The following is a 20,211-nucleotide window of genomic DNA, read 5'->3' on the forward strand; positions in this document are numbered from 1 at the left end:
ACCGACCAAAAGAAGTATCATGCAAGAAAACTGAGTCCGGAGAGCACATGAGGTGCCCACGAGGCAGGGGCGCGCGCCCTCCACCCTCGTGGAAGCCTCGTGTCCTTTTCGGTCTTCTTCTTATTTTCCTATTTTCTTATATATTCCAAAACGGAGAAATATTGCCATTAGAACTGTTTTGGAGTCGGTTTACTTACCGTACCACATACCTATTCCTTTTTGGAGTCTGAAACGTTATGGAAAGTGTCCCTTATGTATTCCTCCGGGGTTACGGTTTCAATAATATTAGTTTCAACATTTATGGGATTACCTAACATATAATGTTTGATTCTTTGACCGTTCACCACTTTCATATTTGTGCCTTCGAAGTTATTGATTTTTATGGCACAGGAACGATAGACCTCCTTGATAACGTAAGGACCTTCCCATTTAGAGAGAAGTTTGCCCGCAAAAAATCTTAAACGAGAGTTGTATAGCAATACATAACCACCTACATTAAACTCACGCTTTTGTATCCTTTTATCATGCCATCTTTTAACTTTTTCTTTAAACAGCTTCGCATTTTCATAAGCCTGGGTTCTCCATTCATCATGTGAGCTAATGTCAAAAAGCCTCTTCTCACCGGCAAGTTTGAAGTCATAGTTGAGCTCTTTAATAGCCCAATATGCCTTATGTTCTAATTCAAGAGGTAGGTCATGCTTTACCATAAACCATTTTATACGGAGGCATACCCATAGGATTTTTGTATGCAGTTCTATAATCCCATAATGCATCATCAACTTTCTTAGACCAATTCTTTCTAGATCAATTAACAGCCTTTTGCAAAATTAATTTAAGCTCTCTATTGCTAAGTTCTACTTGACCACTAGACTGTGGATGATAAGGAGATGCAATTCTATGATTAACATCATACTTAGCAAGCATTTTACGAAAGGCACCATGAATAAATGTGAACCACCATCATTCATTAAATATCTAGGTACTCCAAACCTCGGAAAAACAACTTCTTTAAGCATCTTAATAGAGGTGTTATGATCAGCACTACTAGTTGGAATAACTTCTACCCACTTAGTAACGTAATCAACATCAACTAAAATATGTGTATACCCATTAGAGGAAGGAAAAGGTCCCATATAATCAAAGCCCCAAACATCAAATGGTTCAATAAAAAGTGAATAATTCATAGGCATTTCTTGACGTCTACTAATATTACCAATTCTTTGACATTCATCACAAGATAAGACAAACTTACGGGCATCCTTGAAGAGCGTAGGACAATAAAAACCGGATTGCAATACCTTATGTGCAGTTCTATCTCCAGCGTGGTGTCCTCCATAAGCCTCGGAGTGACACTTGCGTAAGATCTGTTCCTGTTCATGCCCAGGTACACAACATCTAATAACACCACCTAGTCCTTCTTTATAAATATGTGGTTCATCCCAGAAGTAATGTCTTAAATCATAGAAAAACTTTTTCTTTTGCTGGTATGTGAAACTAGGTGGTATAAACTTAGCAACAATATAATTAGCATAATCAGCATACCATGGAGCAGTACGAGAAGCATTGATGACAGCTAATTGTTCATTAGGAAAGCTATCATCAATAGGTAGTGTGTCATCAAGAACATTTTCTAACCTAGACAAGTTATCTACAACGGGGTTCTCAACTCCCTTTCTATCAATAATATGCAAATCAAATTCTTGTAGCAGGAGAACCCATCTAATAAGTCTAGGTTTAGCATCTTTCTTTTCCATAAGATATTTAATAGCAGCATGATCAGTGTGAATAGTTACTTTAGAATCAACAATATAAGGTCTGAACTTCTCACAAGCAAATACAACTGCTAAGAATTCTTTTTCAGTAGTAGAATAATTTCTCTGGGCATTGTCTAGAGTTTTACTAGCATATTGAATAACATTTAATTTCTTATCAACTCTTTGCCCTTGAACAGCCCCTACAGCATAATCACTAGCATCACACATAATTTCAAATGGTAAATTCCCATCATGTGGTTGAACAATAGGTGCAGAAATCAAGGCTTTATTAAGTATTTCAAATGCTTCTACACAATCATCATCAAATACAAAGGGAATAACTTTTTGTAATAGGTTAATCAGAGGCCGAGAAATTTTTGAGAAGTCCTTAATGAACCTCCTATAAAACCGGCATGACCAAGGAAACTTCTTATACCTTTGATGTCCTTGGGACACGACATCTTTTCAATAGCATCAACCTTAGCTTTGTCAACTTCAATACCTCTTTCAGAAATTTTATGCCCCAAGACAATACCTTCATTAGCCATAAAGTGGCACTTCTCCCAATTCAAGACAAGGTTAGTTTCTTCGCATCTCTGCAAAACTCGATCAAGGTTGCTCAAGCAATCATCAAAAGAGGATCCATAAGCAGAGAAATCATCCATGAAAACTTCACAGATCTTTTCACAGAAGTTAGAGAATATAGCCATCATGCATCTTTGAAAGGTAGCAGGTGCATTACAAAAACCAAAAGGCATACGTCTATAAGCAAAGGTACCATAAGGGCAGGTAAAAGTAGTCTTTTCTTGATTGTCAGCTGACACAGGTATTTGAGAGAAACCAGAGTAACCATCTAGAAAGCAAAAATGTGTATGTTTGGATAATCTTTCTAGCATTTGATCAATGAAAGGCAAAGGGTAATGATCTTTTTAGTAGCTTTATTTAATTTGCGGAAATCAATTACCATCCTATAACCTGTAATAATTCTTTGCAGAATCAATTCATCTTTATCGTTAGGAACGACAGTAATACCTCCCTTCTTAGGGACACAATGGACAGGGCTTACCCACTGACTATCAGCAACGGGATAAATTATACCTGCTTCAAGGATCTTTAATATTTCCTTTCTTACCACTTCTTTCATCTTAGAATTTAGCCGTCGTTGGTGATCAGTAACTGGTTTGACGTCTTTCTCCAAATTTATATTATGTTGACATAGAGTGGGACTAATGCCCTTAAGATCACCAGGAGTATATCCAATAGCAGCACAATGCTTCTTCAGAGTTTTCAATAATCTCTCTTCTTTGTGCTTTGAAAGGTTAGCACTAATAATAACAGGATATATCTTCTTTTCATCAAGATAAGCATATTTAAGAGTATCAGGCAATGGTTTAAGCTCAAACACGGGATCACCCTTGGGTGGAGGATGATCCCCTAGGATTTCAACATGCAAGTTGTGTTTCAGAATAGGTCCCTATTTAAAGAATACTTCATCTATTTCCCATCTTTCATTCATGAACATATCGTTTTCATGGTCTAGCAAATATTGTTCTAAAGGATCAGTAGGAGGCACGACAATAGAAGCAAGACCTATAATTTCATATTCACTAGGCAATTATTTATCGTGGGGTTGTCTATGAAATTTAGCAAAATTAAACTCATGAGACATATCCCCTAACTAAAAGAAACAATATCCTTATTTCAGTCTATCTTAGCATTAAAAGTATTCAAGAAGGGTCTACCAAATATAATGGGACAAAAGTCATCTTGTGGGGAACCAAGAACAAGAAAATCCACAAGGTATTTAACTTTCCCACACAAGACTTCAACATCTCTAACAATCCCAATCGATGCAATAGTATCTCTATTGGCAAGTTTAATGGTAACATCGATATCTTCTATCTCAGCAGGTGCAATATCATGCATAATTTCTTCGTACAAGGAATGAGGTATTGCACTTGCACTAGAAACCATATCACGTAAGCCATGATAACAATGATCTCCTATTTTAACAGAAATAACAGGCATGCCTACAATAGGTCTATGTTTATTTTTAGCATCAGGTCTAGCGATTCTAGCAGCTTCATTGCAGAAGTAAATAACATGCCCATCAATATTATCGGCCAAGAGATCTTTAACCATAGCGTTCTTAGGTTCAAATTTAATTTGCTCAGGGGTTTAGGTGTCTTAGTATTACTTTTGTTAACCATAGTTGAAGCTTTAGCATGATTCTTTATCGTAATAGGGAAAGGTGGTTTCTCAATATAAACAGCAGGAACAACAAGATCATCATAAGTGATAGTCTTTTCTTCAACTTTAATAGGTGCAACTGCTTTTACTTCAATGGGAGGATTATATTTAAACCACTTCTCCTTAGGGAGATCAACATGAGTAGCAAAGGATTCACAAAAAGAAGCTACTATCTCAAAGTCAAGTCCATATTTAGTGCTAAATTCCCGAAAAGCATTGGTATCCATAAAGATTTAACACAATCAAACTTAGGTGTTATACCTGACTCCTTAACTTCGTCGAGGTCCCAATCTTCACAGTTGCGTTTAATTATTTCCAATAAATCCAATTTGAATTCAATAGTCTTCATCATAAAAGATCCAGTACAAGAAGTATCGAGCATGGAGCGATTACTGAGAGAAAGCCAAGCATAAATTTTTTGAATAATCATTTCTCTTGAGAGCTCATGATTGGGGCATGAATATAACATTGACTTAAGCCTCCCCCAAGCTTGAGCGATGCTTTCTCCTTTGCGAGGCCAAAAATTATATGTATAATTACGATCACGATGAACAAGATGTATAGGATAAAACTTCTGATGAAATTCCAATTTCAATCGCTTGTAGTCCCATGATCCCATATCAACACATAGCCTATACATGTCAATGCATCTCCCTTCAAAGATAAAGGGAAGACCTTCTTCTTGATAATATCATCAGGCATACCTGCAAGCTTAAATAATCCACAAACTTCATCCACATAGATTAAGTGTAAATCGGGATGCAATGTTCCATCTCCTGCAAAAGGATTAGCTAGCAGTTTCTCTATCATACCCGAAGGAATTTCAAAGTAAACATTTTTAGTAGGTTCAGTAGGTTGAGGAGAAACTCTTTGCTCTACTGGTCGGGGTGAAGATACCCCGAACAAGCCCCTCAAAGGATTATGTTCCATAGTAACAAGTGACAGTAAATTCCAGCACACTATATAAATTTTTCTTTACCAAATTCCACCTACCAAAGGCGCTTCACTCCCCGGCAACGGTGCCAGAAAAGAGTCTTGATGACCCACACGTGTAGGGGATCTATCGTAGCTTTTCGATAAGTAAGAGTGTCAAACCCAACAAGGAGCAGAAGCAAACGATAAGCAGTTTTCAGTAAGGTATTCTCTGCAAGCACTGAAATTATCGGTAACAGATAGTTTTGTGATAAGGTAATTTGTAACGAGTAGCAAGTAATAAAAGTAAATAAGGTGCATCAAGATGGCCCAATCCTTTTTGTAGCAAAGGACAAGCCTAGAAAAACTCTTATATGAAGGAAAGCACTCCTGAGGACACATGGGAATTATTGTCAAGCTAGTTTTCATCACGTTCATATGATTCCCGTTCGCTACTTTGATAATTTGATATGTGGGTGGACCGGTGCTTGGGTACTATGCTTACTTGGACAAGCATCCCACTTATGATTAACCCCCATTGCAAGCATCCCCAACTACAACAGAAGTATTAAGGTAAACCTAACCATAGCATGAAACATATGGATCCAAATCAGCCCCTTACGAAGCAACGCATATACTAGGGTTTAAGCTTCTGTCACTCTAGCAACCCATCATCTAATTATTACGTCCCAATGCCTCCCTCTAGGCCCAAACAATGGTGAAGTGTCATGTATTCGACGTTCACATGACACCAATAGAGGGATGACAACATACATCTCATCAAAATATCGAACGAATACCAAATTCACATGACTACTTATAGCAAGACTTGTCCCATGTCATCAGGAACAAACGTAACTACTCACAAAGCATATTCATGTTCATAATCAGAGGGGTATTAATATGTATAATGGATCTGAACATATGATCTTCCACCAAATAAACCAACTAGCATCAACTACAAGGAGTAATCAACACTACTAGCAACCCACAAGTACCAATCCGAGGTTTGGATACAAAGATTGGATACAAGAGATGAACTAGCATTTGAGATGAGATGGTGCTGGTGAAGATGTTGATGGAGATTGACCCCCTCCCGATGAGAGGATCGTTGGTGATCACGATGGTGATGATTTCCCCCTCCTGGAGGGAAGTTTCCCTGGCAGAACAGTTCTGCCGGATCCCTAGATTGGTTCCGCCAAGGTTCCGCCTCGTGGCGGCGGAGTTTCTTCCCAAAAGCTTGCTTATTATTTTTTCTCGGACGAAAGACCTCGTGTAGAAGAAGATGGGCATCGGAGGGCCACCAGGGAGCCCACGAGGAAGGGGGCGCGCCCAGGGGGTAGGGCGCGCCCCCACCCTCGTGGCCAGGGTGTGGCCCCCTCTGGAACTTCTTTCACCCAATATTTTTTATATATTCTGGAAATAACTTTCGTGAAGTTTCAGGACTTTTGGAGCTGTGCAGAATAGGTCTCTAATATTTGCTCCTTTTCCAGCCCAGAATCCCAGTTGCCGGCATTCTCCCTCTTCATGTAAACCTTGTAAAGTAAGAGAGAATAGGCATAAGTATTGTGACATCATGTGTAATAACAACCCATAATGCCATAAATATCGATATAAAAGCATGATGCAAAATGGACGTATCATTACCCAAATCATATTGATGAGAATCTCGTAAGGGGCAGGCATGATCTCTGTTTTGACTAGACATGCCAATGAAGGTTAGACCTCGAAACGCGAAACAGGAGGCGTGAAAACGGTTCGAAATGTTAAAGAGCCAAGTGTGATGCTTCACCGAAAAAGTTGTCAGTAAAAGACACTGTTCCTATTTTGACGTCTTGCCTTCGTGGCTAAGGGTTGTATTGATTATGCAGAGCCGGACACAATTCCTTTATGCATGAAGTTAACTTAAAGTATTTAGGAGAAGGAACCCGCCTTGCATTGCCAAAGATAATCTGCATGCCGAACACATCATCATCGAAGACTGGTTCAGGGGCTATCGAGGGAGTCCTGGATTAGGGGGTCCTCGGGTGTCCGGTCTATTCGATATGGGCCAGACTGATGGGCCTTGAAGATAAAGCAGAAGGCTATCCCTTGTGTCCGGGTAGGACTCCTATGTGCATAGAACAACAAGTTTGGTGTCCGGGTGTAATGTTTCCTTCCTCTGCAAGCCGACTCTATACAACCCCAGGCCCCTCTGGTGTGTATATAAACCGGAGGGTTTAGTTCGTAGAGGCTATCAGAAGAATCATAGGCTAGACAGCTAGGGTTTAGCCATTACAATCTTGAGGTAGATCAACTCTTGTAACCCTAATACATACCGAATGTAGTCAATCAGGACATAGGGTTTTACCTCCTTTAAGAGGGACCGAACTTGGGTAAACATCGTGTCCCTATTGTCCCTTATTACAATTGATCCTGGGACACAGAACTTGGGACCACCTACCCGAGATCTGCCAGTTTTGACACCAACAACCGCCACGAGATGGCCGTGGGCGGCCTCGACATGGTCGTGGGTGGCCTCCATCAAGGCTAAGGACGCCACTGCGAAACAGATAGCTGTTGTGCCACTCTCGCAAGTTGCTATCCCCGAGGCAGACGTTGCTGCCGCCACCTGAGAAGCAACAATAGCCGTTTGGGCTGCCTTGGCTGCCCGGTCGAAGATTGTGGCCGCGCTCATGCAGCTTGTTAGCACGCGCATGGCGGTTGCGACCTCGCTCTCACCGGAGTGGGCAGCCGAAGTTGCCCTCACTATGCGGGTCCACATCACCATGTTTCACCAGCGACAATTGAACAATGAAATGATATTTGGGGAGCGAGCTAGTGTGCTTGACACGCGGCTATGGACTATAGCCAACGCACCTTCTCGCGTAAGCCATATGCATACTATACTCCGATAGTGCTCCAAGATATTTTATACTGCATCTCACATGGTTGGTGATAATAATCTGTGTGCGATCTACTTGATTTTTCATCTAGATTTGAATTGCATAATGGGGTCACAGTGGCAAAGGAGGGTGTTTGAATTGGTAGAACTTTTGCCTGAAGTGAACATGCAACTATAGGTGTGTTGTCAAAAAATTGGAATTATTCAGGTTTCGTTTGGACATTTTTATACATTAACTTGGTTTTCTAGCCATTTTAGGTGCACAATTCAAAATTAAACTACATGCACATGCTCCGGTGCACCAAAATGGGTTGTAAAATCATATATGTGTCCATGGGTTTATGCTTATGTCCCATGCAAGAAATGAGGATGAATTTCGAACACCATGGCAGTGTGGCTCTCCGGCAAACGTTGAGGTACTTGCTTTTGTAATTCCAGTAAATCCAAAACCTGTCTGAAATTCATGAACCTTGGCATGCTATCATGGAATGGCATCAACATGCTGGGGTAAAACATATTGACCCATTTGGGGCATGTTATGGTATACTATTCTCACAAACCAGAGCTTCTCACAAGAAGCCACATGGTTCTGTTGAAACATGTCACCTTTGTGGACAAAATGATATTTGTCGCCTCTTCTTGATTTCAATTTTTTTGGTGTCAACATAGAACAACAGGAGTGTCTTGTTAAATTTTGGAATTTTTCGGGGATCATTTGGCAGGATGAATTTTAGAACTTCAAATAATCAGGACAATATCCAGGCAATGATCATTATATCGGCATCACATCAAAGATTAGTAGACCAACTCCTACCTGCATCGACTACTATTACTCCTCACATCGACCGCTATCCAGCATGCATCTAGTGTATTAATTTCATGGAGAAAGGGAGTAATGCAATAAGAACGATGACATGATGTAGACAAGATCTATTTATGTAAAAATAGACCCCATCGTCTTATCCTTAGTAGCAGCGATACATACGTGTCAGTTCCCCTTCTGTCACTGGGATCAAGCACCATAAGATCGAACCCACTACAAAGCACCTCTTCCCATTGCAAGATAAATAGATCAAGTTGGCTAAACAAAACCCAAATATCGGAGAAGATATACGAGGCTATAAGCAATCATTCATAAAAGAGATCAAAGAAACTCAAATAACTTTCATGGATAAAAAGATAGATATGATCATCAACTCAAAGTTCATCCGATCCCAACGAACACACCGCAAAAAGAGTTACATCATATGGATCTCCAAGAGACCATTGTATTGAGAATCAAACGATAGAGACGAAGCCATCTAGCTACTAACTACGGACCCGAAGGTCTACAAAGAACTACTCACGCATCATCAGAGAGGCACCAATGGAAGTGGTGAACCCCTCTGTGATGGTGTCTAGATTGGATCTGGTGGTTATGGACTCTGCGGCAGTTGGAATTGATTTTCGTCGACTCCCCTAGGGTTTCTGGAATATTGGGGTATTTATAGAGTAAAGAGGCGGTCTGTGGGCACCCGAGGTGGGCACAATCCACCAGGGCGTGCCTGGGCCTCCAGGCGCGCCCTGGTGGGTTGTGCTCCCCTCAGAGCAGCCCCCAGGTGCTTCTTCGGCCCATTGGATGTCTTCTGGTCCAAAAAAACCAACAAAAAGTTCTGTTGCGTTTGGACTTCGTTTGGTATTGATTTCATGCGATGTAAAAAACATGCAAAAACAACAACTGGCACTTGGCACTATGTCAATAGGTTAGTACCAAAAATTATATAAAATGATTATAAAACATCCAAGAATGATAATATAACATCATGGGACAATCAAAAATTATAGATACCTTGGAGACGTATCAGCATCCCCAAGCTTAATCTTGCTCGTCCTCGAGTAGGTAAATGATAAAAACTGAATTTTTGATGTGGAATGCTGCCTAACATGTCATCTCATATTCTTTTCTTTATAGCATGGACATTTGGACTTTTATATTGTTCAAAGCAATAGTCTAGTTTTGACATGATAACTTAAATACTCAAGCATATCAACAAGCAACCACGTCTTTCAAAATATCAACACTATAATAAGCTATCCCTAGCCCATCATGCTCAATCATTGATCCATTCATGAAACACACTCGCATATTAGCTACACCCAATGCTCAAGTATGATCATAGTGCCACCTAGTTGGTGCTTTATAAGAGAAGATGGAGACTTAAATTCAAAAATAACAATTGCATAAAGTAAAAGAAAGGCCCTTCGCAGAGGGAAGTAGGGATTTGTAGAGGTGCTAGAGGTCAAAGCGAAAATTGAGAGATAATTTTTTTGAGAGGCATACTTTTCCCACCAACGAAAACGACTTAGAGTTCCCAACACTTTCCATGCTAGATATATCATAGGCGGTTCCCAAACAGAAATTAAACTTTATTCCTTTTTCCACCATACTTTCACTTTCCATGGCTAACCGTATCCACGGGTGCCTTCCATACCAACACCTTCCAAGGAATTTATTATTTGAAAGCATAAAGTAAGTTCATTTTTCATTTCGGGAATAGGCATCCCTAATACCTTTGCCTTACTCTCGTGCAATGACAAGTGAATGAACACTCATCGTGAGAATAACACATCTAGCATGGAAAATATTAGCCACCCCTCACCGCCTCACGAGTGGTACGAGCACACAAAAGAGAAATTTATTTTGAATATTAGAGATGACACATACAAATTTGCTTAGAACGGCAAAAGAATACCTCATATAGGTAGGTATAGTGGACTCATGTGGCAAAACCGGTTTGAAGGATTTTAGATGCACAAGTAGTGATCATACTTAATGCAAAATGAAGGCTAGCAAAAGATTGAGAAGCGACCAACCAATAAATGAATAATCTCATAAGCAAGCATTAAGCATAATTAACACCGAATAATGCACCACAAGTAGGATATAATTTCATTGCATAATTATTGACTTTCGTGCTTCCATAGGGAATCAAAAACCTTAACACCAATATTCTTACTAAAGCATAATTCTCATCAAGATGACTCACATATCACATCATCATATCTCAAAACTATTACTGAGAATCAAGTTTATTTTGTCCAATTATCTTCATGAAAGTTTTTATTATATCCTTCTTGGATATCTATCACTTTGGAACTAATTTTCATGTGTTGCTTTTGACAAGCTCAAACAAATATAAGTGAAGATCATGAGCATAGAATTTCTTTCTCTCAAATTAATTTAAGTGAAGCAAGAGAGAATTTCTTGAAAATTTTACTAACTCTCAAATAAATATAAGTGAATCAAGAGAGAATTTCTTCAAAAATACTAAAGCACACCGTGCTCAAAAAGATATAAGTGAAGCACTAGAGCAAATCCATAGCTCATAAAAAATTTAAGTGAAGCATAGAGAGCAATTCTAACAAGTCATGGAATAATTTTGCTCTCTCAAATAGGTGTGTCCAGCAAGGAATCAAGACTTAAAACACAAAATAAAACAAGCAAAGACTCATATCATACAAGACGCTCCAAGCAAAACATAGTGTGTGGCGAATAAAAATATAGCATCTAGTAAAATACCGATGGTCGTTAGAAGAAAGAGGGGATGCCACTCGGGGCATCCCCGAGCTTAGTTGCTTGATCTCTTTGGATAATATCTTGGGATGCCGGGTCATCCCCAAGCTTAGGCTCTTATTAATCCTTATCCCTTCATTCAACATAAGATAACCAAAACCTGAAAACTTCAATCACACAAAACTCAACAAAACCTTCGTGAGATCCGTTAGTATAAGAAAACAAACCACTACTATAAGTACTATAGCAAACCAATTAATATTTTATTATTTCATTATATCTACTGTATTCCAACTTTTCTATGGCAAAAACTCATCAAAGAAAACCATAGAATCATCTAAACAAGCAGACAGCGCAAAGAAAATAGAATCTGTCAAAAATAGAATAGTCTGTAGCAATCTGGATATTTCGAATACTTCTGTAACTCCAAAAACTCTGAAAAATTAGGATGACTTGAGAAATTTGTATATTAATCTTCTGCAAAAATAATTGGTATTTTATCATGCTCTGGTTAAAAATGAGAATTGTTTTTGTGAGCGTGAAAGTTTCTGTTTTTCAGCAAGATCAAACAACTATCACCCAAAAAGATCCTAAAGGCTTTACTTGGCACAAACACTAACTAAACACAAAAAACACAATCATAATAGTAGCATAATTTTGCAAACACTCAAGAACAGAAAGAAAAAGACAAACCTAAATTGTATTCATTGTGTTGCCTCCCAACAAGCGCTATCGTTTTAGGCCCCTAGCTAGGCATAAGATTTCAATGATGCTCACAGGAAATATAGTAATTGAAACAAGAAGAGAGGATCATGTAGCATGTGAAAACACATTTAAGTCTAACATACTTCATATGCATAGGAATTTTATAAGCAAACAAATTATCAAAACAAGCAAAGACTAGCATATGCAAGGAATAAGAATAAAACATAGACAATCTCAGCATGAAGAGAGGTAATTTAGTAGCATGAAAATTTCTACAACCATATTTCCCTCTCTCGCAATAATTATATGTGGGATCATATTCAAATTCAAAAATATAGCTATCACATAACATATTCTCTATATGATCCACATGCATGCAACGTTGACACTCTTCCAAAATAGTGGGATTATCATCAAATAAAGTCATGACCTCTCCAAGCCCACTTTTAATATTATCACAAGCATATTCATCATGAGGTTTAAATAATTTTTTAAGATCATAAGAAGCATTGTCACCCCAATCATGATCATTGCAATAAGTAGAGGACATAGCAATATTGGCATCCCCAATGTCGGTGTCAAAACCGGCGGATCTCGGGTAGGGGGTCCCGAACTGTGCGTCTAGGACGGATGGTAACAGGAGGCAGGGAACACGATGTTTTACCCAGGTTCGGGCCCTCTTGATGGAGGTAAAACCCTACGTCCTGCTTGATTAATATTGATGATATGGGTAGTACAAGAGTAGATCTACCACGAGATCAAGGAGGCTAAACCCTAGAAGCTAGCCTATGGTATGATTGTTGTATATGGAGTTGATTGCCTACGGACTACAACCCTCCGGTTTATATAGACACCGGATAGGGTTAGGGTTACATAGAGTCGGTTACAATGGTGGGAGATCTTGAATATCCGCATCGCCAAGCTTGCCTTCCACGCCAAGGAAAGTCCCATCCGGACACAAGACGAAGTCTTCAATCTTGTACCTTCATAGTCCAGGAGTCCGGCTGAAGGTATAGTCCGGCTACCCAAACACCCCCTAATCCAGGACTCCCTCAGTAGCCCCCGAACCAGGCTTCAATGACGACGAGTCCGGCGCGCAGATTGTTCGGCATTGCAAGGTGGGTTCTTCTCCAAATCTTGTGTACCTGTAGGAATAATGTCCGATTTTTGTAATGTAGTGCTCCTCGGCTTCCATGCCCAATAATGCCCGTCTTCCACGTGTCAAACAAATGCGAAAAGCCGGGGTGTCTTTACATCCACACCCCTAGCCATATAAACGAGCTGCCTATTTAACGGGATGGGGATTTAGGTCCAAACCACATCTTCTCCTTTCTGTGAGTTATCATCAGAGCGCTTCCAGCAAAGGTCCGTTCCAACATGACCAGTCGTCGTAGCTCCTCCCCTCACCCCTCCGGTCCCAAACCCAGGAATGGGAGAGTTGCACCATCCCGCATAGCGAGTTAGTGTCGCTTCAGGCCAAGGGATTTCTCCCTCAGGCATACATGGTCCTGGTCTGAGCCGGTCTCGCCACATACAATGGCGGAAAACAAGCGGAGAGCACCCCCAATCCTTCTAAAGGAGAGCGGGTGTGCCTTGTCCCTATCTAATAAGGGGATTGGGATTTCCAATTCATCCATTTCTCAGCGGGCTTTTGGAGTTCTACGACCTCCAGCTGCACAATCTCACGCCCGCCTCCGTATTGCATATTACGGGTTTCGTCGCCCTTTGTGAGCTATTTTTAGGCGTTGAGGCTCATTTCGCGCTGTGGAAGAGGTTATTCTGCCTGGTGCCCCGTTCTCAAAAGGGGTCTATATACCAAGTGGGCGGAGCCGAAGTATGGCGCGTCGCCGGGACCGGATGCCTATCTGGAACCCCAAAGAAGGCGTCCAAGGACTGGCCTTCGGAATGGTTTTATATAGATGATGTCTCGCTACCGGACCCTATCCGGGTCGGTCTCCCTGAATTCAACAGTGCTCCATTGAAGAAACGCTTGAGCTGGCATCCGCGGAGCTCCCAGAGAGAAAGCGAGAGAGACGTCCTTTACCTGATGGGCCGGATAAGACTGTTGTCTCATTCTGGACTAACCATGATTGGAGTCATGGCCGCATGCATTATGCGGGGGGTGCAGCCGCTTCAATATAGAGGCCACCCCATGTGGGATTTCAACGGGGAGGATGACGCCACACGTTACGGTCGTAAGGGGCCGGCCTCAGCCGCTGCCTTAGTAAAGATCTTATCCTCTTTGTACAAGGGAGAAAAGGAGGAATTCCTCCGCGTCAACCCGCAGGCCAGATTCAGTATGTACGATCCTCCAAGTTGGGTAAGTGAACAATTGCGCTTGCCCGTTTGTTTTATACTCCCGTGGTTAGATAGGTAGTCTAACGACTTCAATGCAGGAATTGCGACATGAGGTAAAGGATATAAGCAGCCGCCCTCCACAACCCGAGGACCCAGAACGGTCCCTCAATCCGGACTCCGAAGAGGATCCGGACATATCGGTGAAGCTTATCGACGGGGTGTTCCATCAGCTAAGCAAGGACAATACCTTGTTAGCCATTACGGCGGATTACCCAGGGTTAATCCCGGCCTCCCAGGTGACAGAAACCGGGATCTTATTCCCTTGAAAGAGATTCCACCCTCACGTAGCCCGGTGTTTCTGACGACAGCCATGTTTTGCAGGGGAGATTTCTGAGGCAGGAGGCTGAACCTGCGGCGGCTAGCCAACGAGGGGCCGCAGAGCCCCGTGGGGCAAAAAGGAATGAAGTCCGGACTGAGATGCCGGCGTAAAGGTATAGTGCACCCTCTGTTTCCCTGGAGTTATTCTGTCAGGGAATATTAACGTTCGTGCTATCTTCAGAAAGAAGAGACCTCGCTAGACTACATCCAGAGAGGTTGCCAATCGCGCGTCCACCAGCCAGGCTCCAATGTCTGGCCAGGAAGCGGAGGCGAGCATAAGGCGCGCACCGGACGCTCCTCCGACAGAGGATGCGGACAGGATGTCTGCCACAAATTCTGAAGTGGAGAGTGCCATGAACCACAGGCGTCGCCGGACAATTCTAAGCGATGCTTGTTTCTCCCAAGAGGCTTTAGATGCCTTTAATTCGGGAGATGCGTACCTCCGTGCCGCTCAAAATGGTTTAGCCAGAGCCACGGAGCAGTATGTAAAAGACATACGGGTAAGAAAATTTTTGTTAAATATATATATATATATATATGTCAGTAGCCCCCGAGACTTCAAGAAGTTAGAGCAACTAATTTAAGGATCATTTAATATGCAGCTTCTTACAGAGAAGAATGACGTACTGTCCCAGGAGCTGAAAAAGGGCAAGGCCCAACTAGAGGCCGCACTAGCCGCAGCAGGGGAGCCCAAAGAGACCCCCTCAGGTAAGATACACTTTGAAAGATTAGTATTGTGCGGTGTGGGCGCAAATCTGACAAATCATATTGCAGATGGCGCCGGACTCGATTCGGACAAGCAACAACTCTTACGCCGGCTAAAGGCCGGTGAGAGTACGTTGACAAAGGTGAGGCTAGAGAAGAATGATCTTCAGGATGCCAACACCAAGCTGGGCGTCGAACTTAAAGATGTTCGCGGCTAGCTGTCGGACTCCACGAAGGAGAATCAGCGGCTTCGACGTGGTATTTTTAGTAAGTGCTTGAACGAACTTTGAAAAAAGAGTTCGGCGAGGAAGTCAACTAACAGAGTAATGTCTGTAGGTATGCTCACAGGTCGTCCTGCAGAGGAGATGCCCGGTTCTACAGGTGACCTTCTTCCCGAACTCTTGCAACTGCACGAGCGAATTCGGCAGGCGATGCGGGGTATTGCCCAAGCCTTATGGCCTGCCCAATCCGTGCCTGAGGGCCTTGGAGAGCTTGCGGAGAAGCTGAAGGGAGCTCAGCGGCGCTTCCGGTTATGGAAGATATCGGCCTGCCAACAAGGCGCTAGGGAGGCCTGGGCCATGGTGAAGACCCGTTTTACGAAGTCTGACCCAAACCACATGGACGAGGTCGGACCAGTGGGGCCTGACGGGAAGGAGATCCCTGTAAGCTTAGTATACGGCCAAGTAGAGTTGGCCGTGAAGTATTCCCAGCAGGACTGTAAATTAGACAGCCTGTTAGATGGTATAGAAGAGGAATACAATTAGTCAGAATGACTATGTAATTTTAAATTGACATGTGTAATGCCTTCTAGCCGGATTGTAGATCGTTTGTCGTTGCCGACCTTTTCGCTTCAACCTCGGGACCTGACGGTCCGGAGTGTGTCCGAATACCATAGCGGTTATATAAGAACCGGGGTATGCGTGGAGACCAGGTGTAGGGGTCATTAGTGCTTTATCAGACAAGTGCCCAACTAGTTATGTTATATTACATGGTTAGTAAGAAACATCTTCCAGAGAGAATAGTTCTGTTAGGGGTTCCTTTCGCTGGGAGGCATGCCCTAAAGTGCATGTCCAGACTGCGTGAAAAAACGAAGAAAAAAGCATCTGGGGGCGCATAAAATGGGTAAAAAGATCATCTTTTATTTCACCGACCGAATATTCCCTTAAGAATGCTAGCTTTCGGCTTCACCCAGTGTGAGGTACACATCCGGCTGACTCGGCAGTAACAATCGCAGAGGTGCTCCCTTTACCGCCTAGACGAACAATCGGGAATGTAGGGGTAAGCACAGGAGCCAGGCAACCCAACTTGGCCAAAACTTAAGTCATATCGATGCATATAATGGTGAAGAAAAAGGTACATGCGGAAGTTTGACGCATGTGTTGGGCGTGAAGCCCGTATAAATAAGCTTCTGTTAAAGAAGCCCCCAGGTTTAATGAGCGCGAGTGGCGCGTCACTGGATGATCCTTTAAGCGCTATAAAAGAAAAGAGGGGAAGGAGAGAAATGTAAGACAGAAAAATGCAAAAAATGGACAGAGGAAGGAGACGAACACAGAATCCGGCGCTAGGCATAGAATCTTCAGAGACGGGTGGCGTTCCACGGGTTCGGCTCGAGTCGGTTATCCGACGCATCTCGCAGGTGGTATGCCCCACCAGTCAGGACTTGGTCGATTGTGAATGGACCTTCCCACTTTGGCTTGAGTTTGTCCTTTTTCTTATCCGGCAGGCGTAGAACTAGTTCGCCAACATTGTAATTTTTGGCCCGTACTTCTCTGCTTTGATATCTTTGGGCCTGCTGTTGATAAAATGCGGAACGGGCTTTTGCCACGTCAGGCTCCTCCTCCAAGGCATCCAAGTTGTCCTGCCGATCGAGCTCGGCTTCTCTTTCTTCGTACATGCGCACTCTAGGTGAGTCATGAATTATGTCGCAGGGCAGAACTGCCTCTGCGCCTTACACCATGAAAAATGGTGTGTATCCGGTGGTGCGATTTGGCGTGGTCCGCAGCCCCCATAGCACGAAGTCGAGCTCCTCTACCCAGTGCGTGTTAGATTCCTCGAGGGACCGCACCAGTCTGGGTTTAATGCCGCTCATGATAAGACCATTTGCGCGTTCGACCTGGCCGTTGGTTTGTGGGTGATAGACGGAAGCATAATCGAGCTTGATGCCCATGTTTTTGCACCAGAGTTTTACCTCGTCGGCGGTAAAGTTTGTACCGTTATTGGTTATGATGCTGTGGGGGACGCCATAATGGTGTACAACCCCGGATATGAAGTCTATCACAGGTCCGGATTCGGCCGTTTTAACAAGCTTGGCTTCTATCCATTTGGTGAACTTATCCACCATGACCAGTAAGTATTTTTCCTATCGGTCCCACCTTTAAGGGGTCCGACCATGTCAAGCCCCTAGACCGCAAAAGGCCAGGTGATGGGTATAGTTTGGAGTGCGGTGGGTGGCATATGGCTTTGGTTGGCTAAAAGTTGGCAACCAGCGCATCGTTGGACTAGGTCCTGAGCGTCTGCCCGGGCCATCGGCCAATAAAGCCTGTACGGAAAGCCTTGCTAACAAGGGACCGAGCAGCGGCGTGGTGACCACCGAGTCCGGCATGAATTTCAGCCAAAAGGTTCCGCCCTTCCTCTTCGGAGATGCACCTTTGAAGGACTCTGGTAGTGCTTTTCTTATAAAGCTCTCCCTCATGGACTCTATAGGCTTTAGATCGCCGCACTATGCAGCGGGCCTCGTTTTGGTCCTCCGGGAGTTCCTGTCTAGTAAGGTAGGCTAGGAGTGGTTCTGTCCACGGGGCAATAACCGCCATTATTACGTGGGCTGAAGGTGTAATTTCATTGGCAGAGCCTCCAATTGTGTCAGATTGTTCGGTGTCGAGTGGCGCGGCTGGGTCCGGGCTGTTATTTGCGGGTTCCCCCTCCCATGCTACGGATGGTTTGAACAATCTTTCCAAAAAGATGTTGGGGGGACTGCATCGCATTTTTCTCCGATGCGTGCCAGGACGTCCACTGCTTGATTGTTTTCTCGGGCTATATGGTGAAGCTCCAACCCTTCGAACCGAGCTAACATTTTTAGGACGGCGTTGCGGTAAGCTGCCATTTTTGGGTCCTTGGCGTCGAAGTCTCCATTTATTTGGGATATCGCGAGGTTTGAATCCCCGCGTACCTCTAGGCGCTGGATACCCATGGATACTGCTATCCGAAGACCATGTAGGAGGGACTCATATTCGACTACATTGTTGGAATTCGTGTACATGATCTGGAGCACATATTGGACTGTGTCTCCTGTGGGGGACATCAGGACGACGCCAGCCCCCAGTCCGGCCAACATTTTGGAGCCGTCGAAATGCATAATCCAGTTTGAATATGTGTCGTACTCTTTAGGGAGCTCGACCACTGTCCATTCTGCGACGAAGTCGGCCAAAACTTGCGATTTAATAGCTCGCCGTGGCTTATAGGTTATATCGAACGGGAGAAGCTCGATGGCCCATTTTGCAATCCGGCCCGTTGCATCGTGGTTGTTGATAATATCGTTGAGTGGTACTTCCGAGGCTACTATTATGGAACACTCTTGAAAGTAGTGTCGTAGCTTCCGGGATGCCATGAATACCGCGTATGCAATCTTTTGGTAATGCGGGTACCGTGATTTGCATGGAGTGAAGACAGTGGACACGTAGTAGACCGGCCTTTGAAGGGGGAATTTGTGTCCATCCGTTTCCCGCTCGACAACGAGCACTGCGCTGACAACTTGATGTGTTGCTGCAATGTACAATAACATTGGTTCGCCGGTGTTCGGCGCGGCCAGGACTGGTTTTGTTGCCAATATGGCTTTTATTTCATCAAGTCTGGCCGTGGCGGCATCCGTCCACTCGAAGTGTTCGGTGCGCCGAAGGAGGCGATAGAGGGGTAGTGCCTTTTCTCCCAAGCGGGAGATGAAGCGGCTTAAAGCCGCCACGCATCCGGTTAGTTTTTGTATTTGTTTGAGGTCCTTTGGGACATCCAATTGTGACAAAGCTCGGATCTTGGCTGGGTTTGCTTCAATTCCTCTACCGGATACAATGAAGCCCAAGAGCTTTCCGGCTGGAACGCCGAAGACACATTTTTCTGGGTTGAGCTTGATGTCATATTGTCGGAGGTTATCGAATGTAAGCCTCAAGTCGTTTACTAGGGATTCGACATGTCTTGATTTGATGACCACATCATCCACATACGCCTCCACTGTTTTGCCGATCTGGTTTGCCAGACATGTCTGGATCATGCGCTGATATGTTGCGCCGGTATTTTTCAGCCCGAAGGGCATTGTGTTGAAACAGAATGGGCCATATGGTGTGATGAATGCTATTGCAGCTTGGTCTGATTCTGCCATCTTGATTTGATGGTAACCGGAGTATGCGTCGAGGAAACACAACAAATCGTGTCCTGCGGTGGCATCGATAATTTGATCGATGCGGTGGAGGGGGAAGGGATCCTTTGGGCAAGCCTTGTTAAGGTCTTTAAAATCGACACACAGGCGCCAGGATTTGTCCTTCTTTGGTACCATCACCAGGTTTGCTAGCCAGTCCGGATGTTTTATGTCTCTGATGAATCCGGCCTCCCATAGCTTGGCTAGCTCCTCTCCCATAGCCTGTCTCTTGGGTTTGGAAAAACGCCGAAGGGCTTGTTTGACAGGTTTAAATCCTTTTAGGATATTTAAGCTGTGTTTGGCCAGCCTGCGTGGGATCCCTGGCATGTCTGAAGGGTGCCAGGCGAAGATGTCCCAGTTCTCTCATAGG

Source organism: Triticum dicoccoides, chromosome 3A (genome assembly GCF_002162155.2).
Source record: "Triticum dicoccoides isolate Atlit2015 ecotype Zavitan chromosome 3A, WEW_v2.0, whole genome shotgun sequence".
NCBI lineage: Eukaryota > Viridiplantae > Streptophyta > Magnoliopsida > Poales > Poaceae > Triticum > Triticum dicoccoides.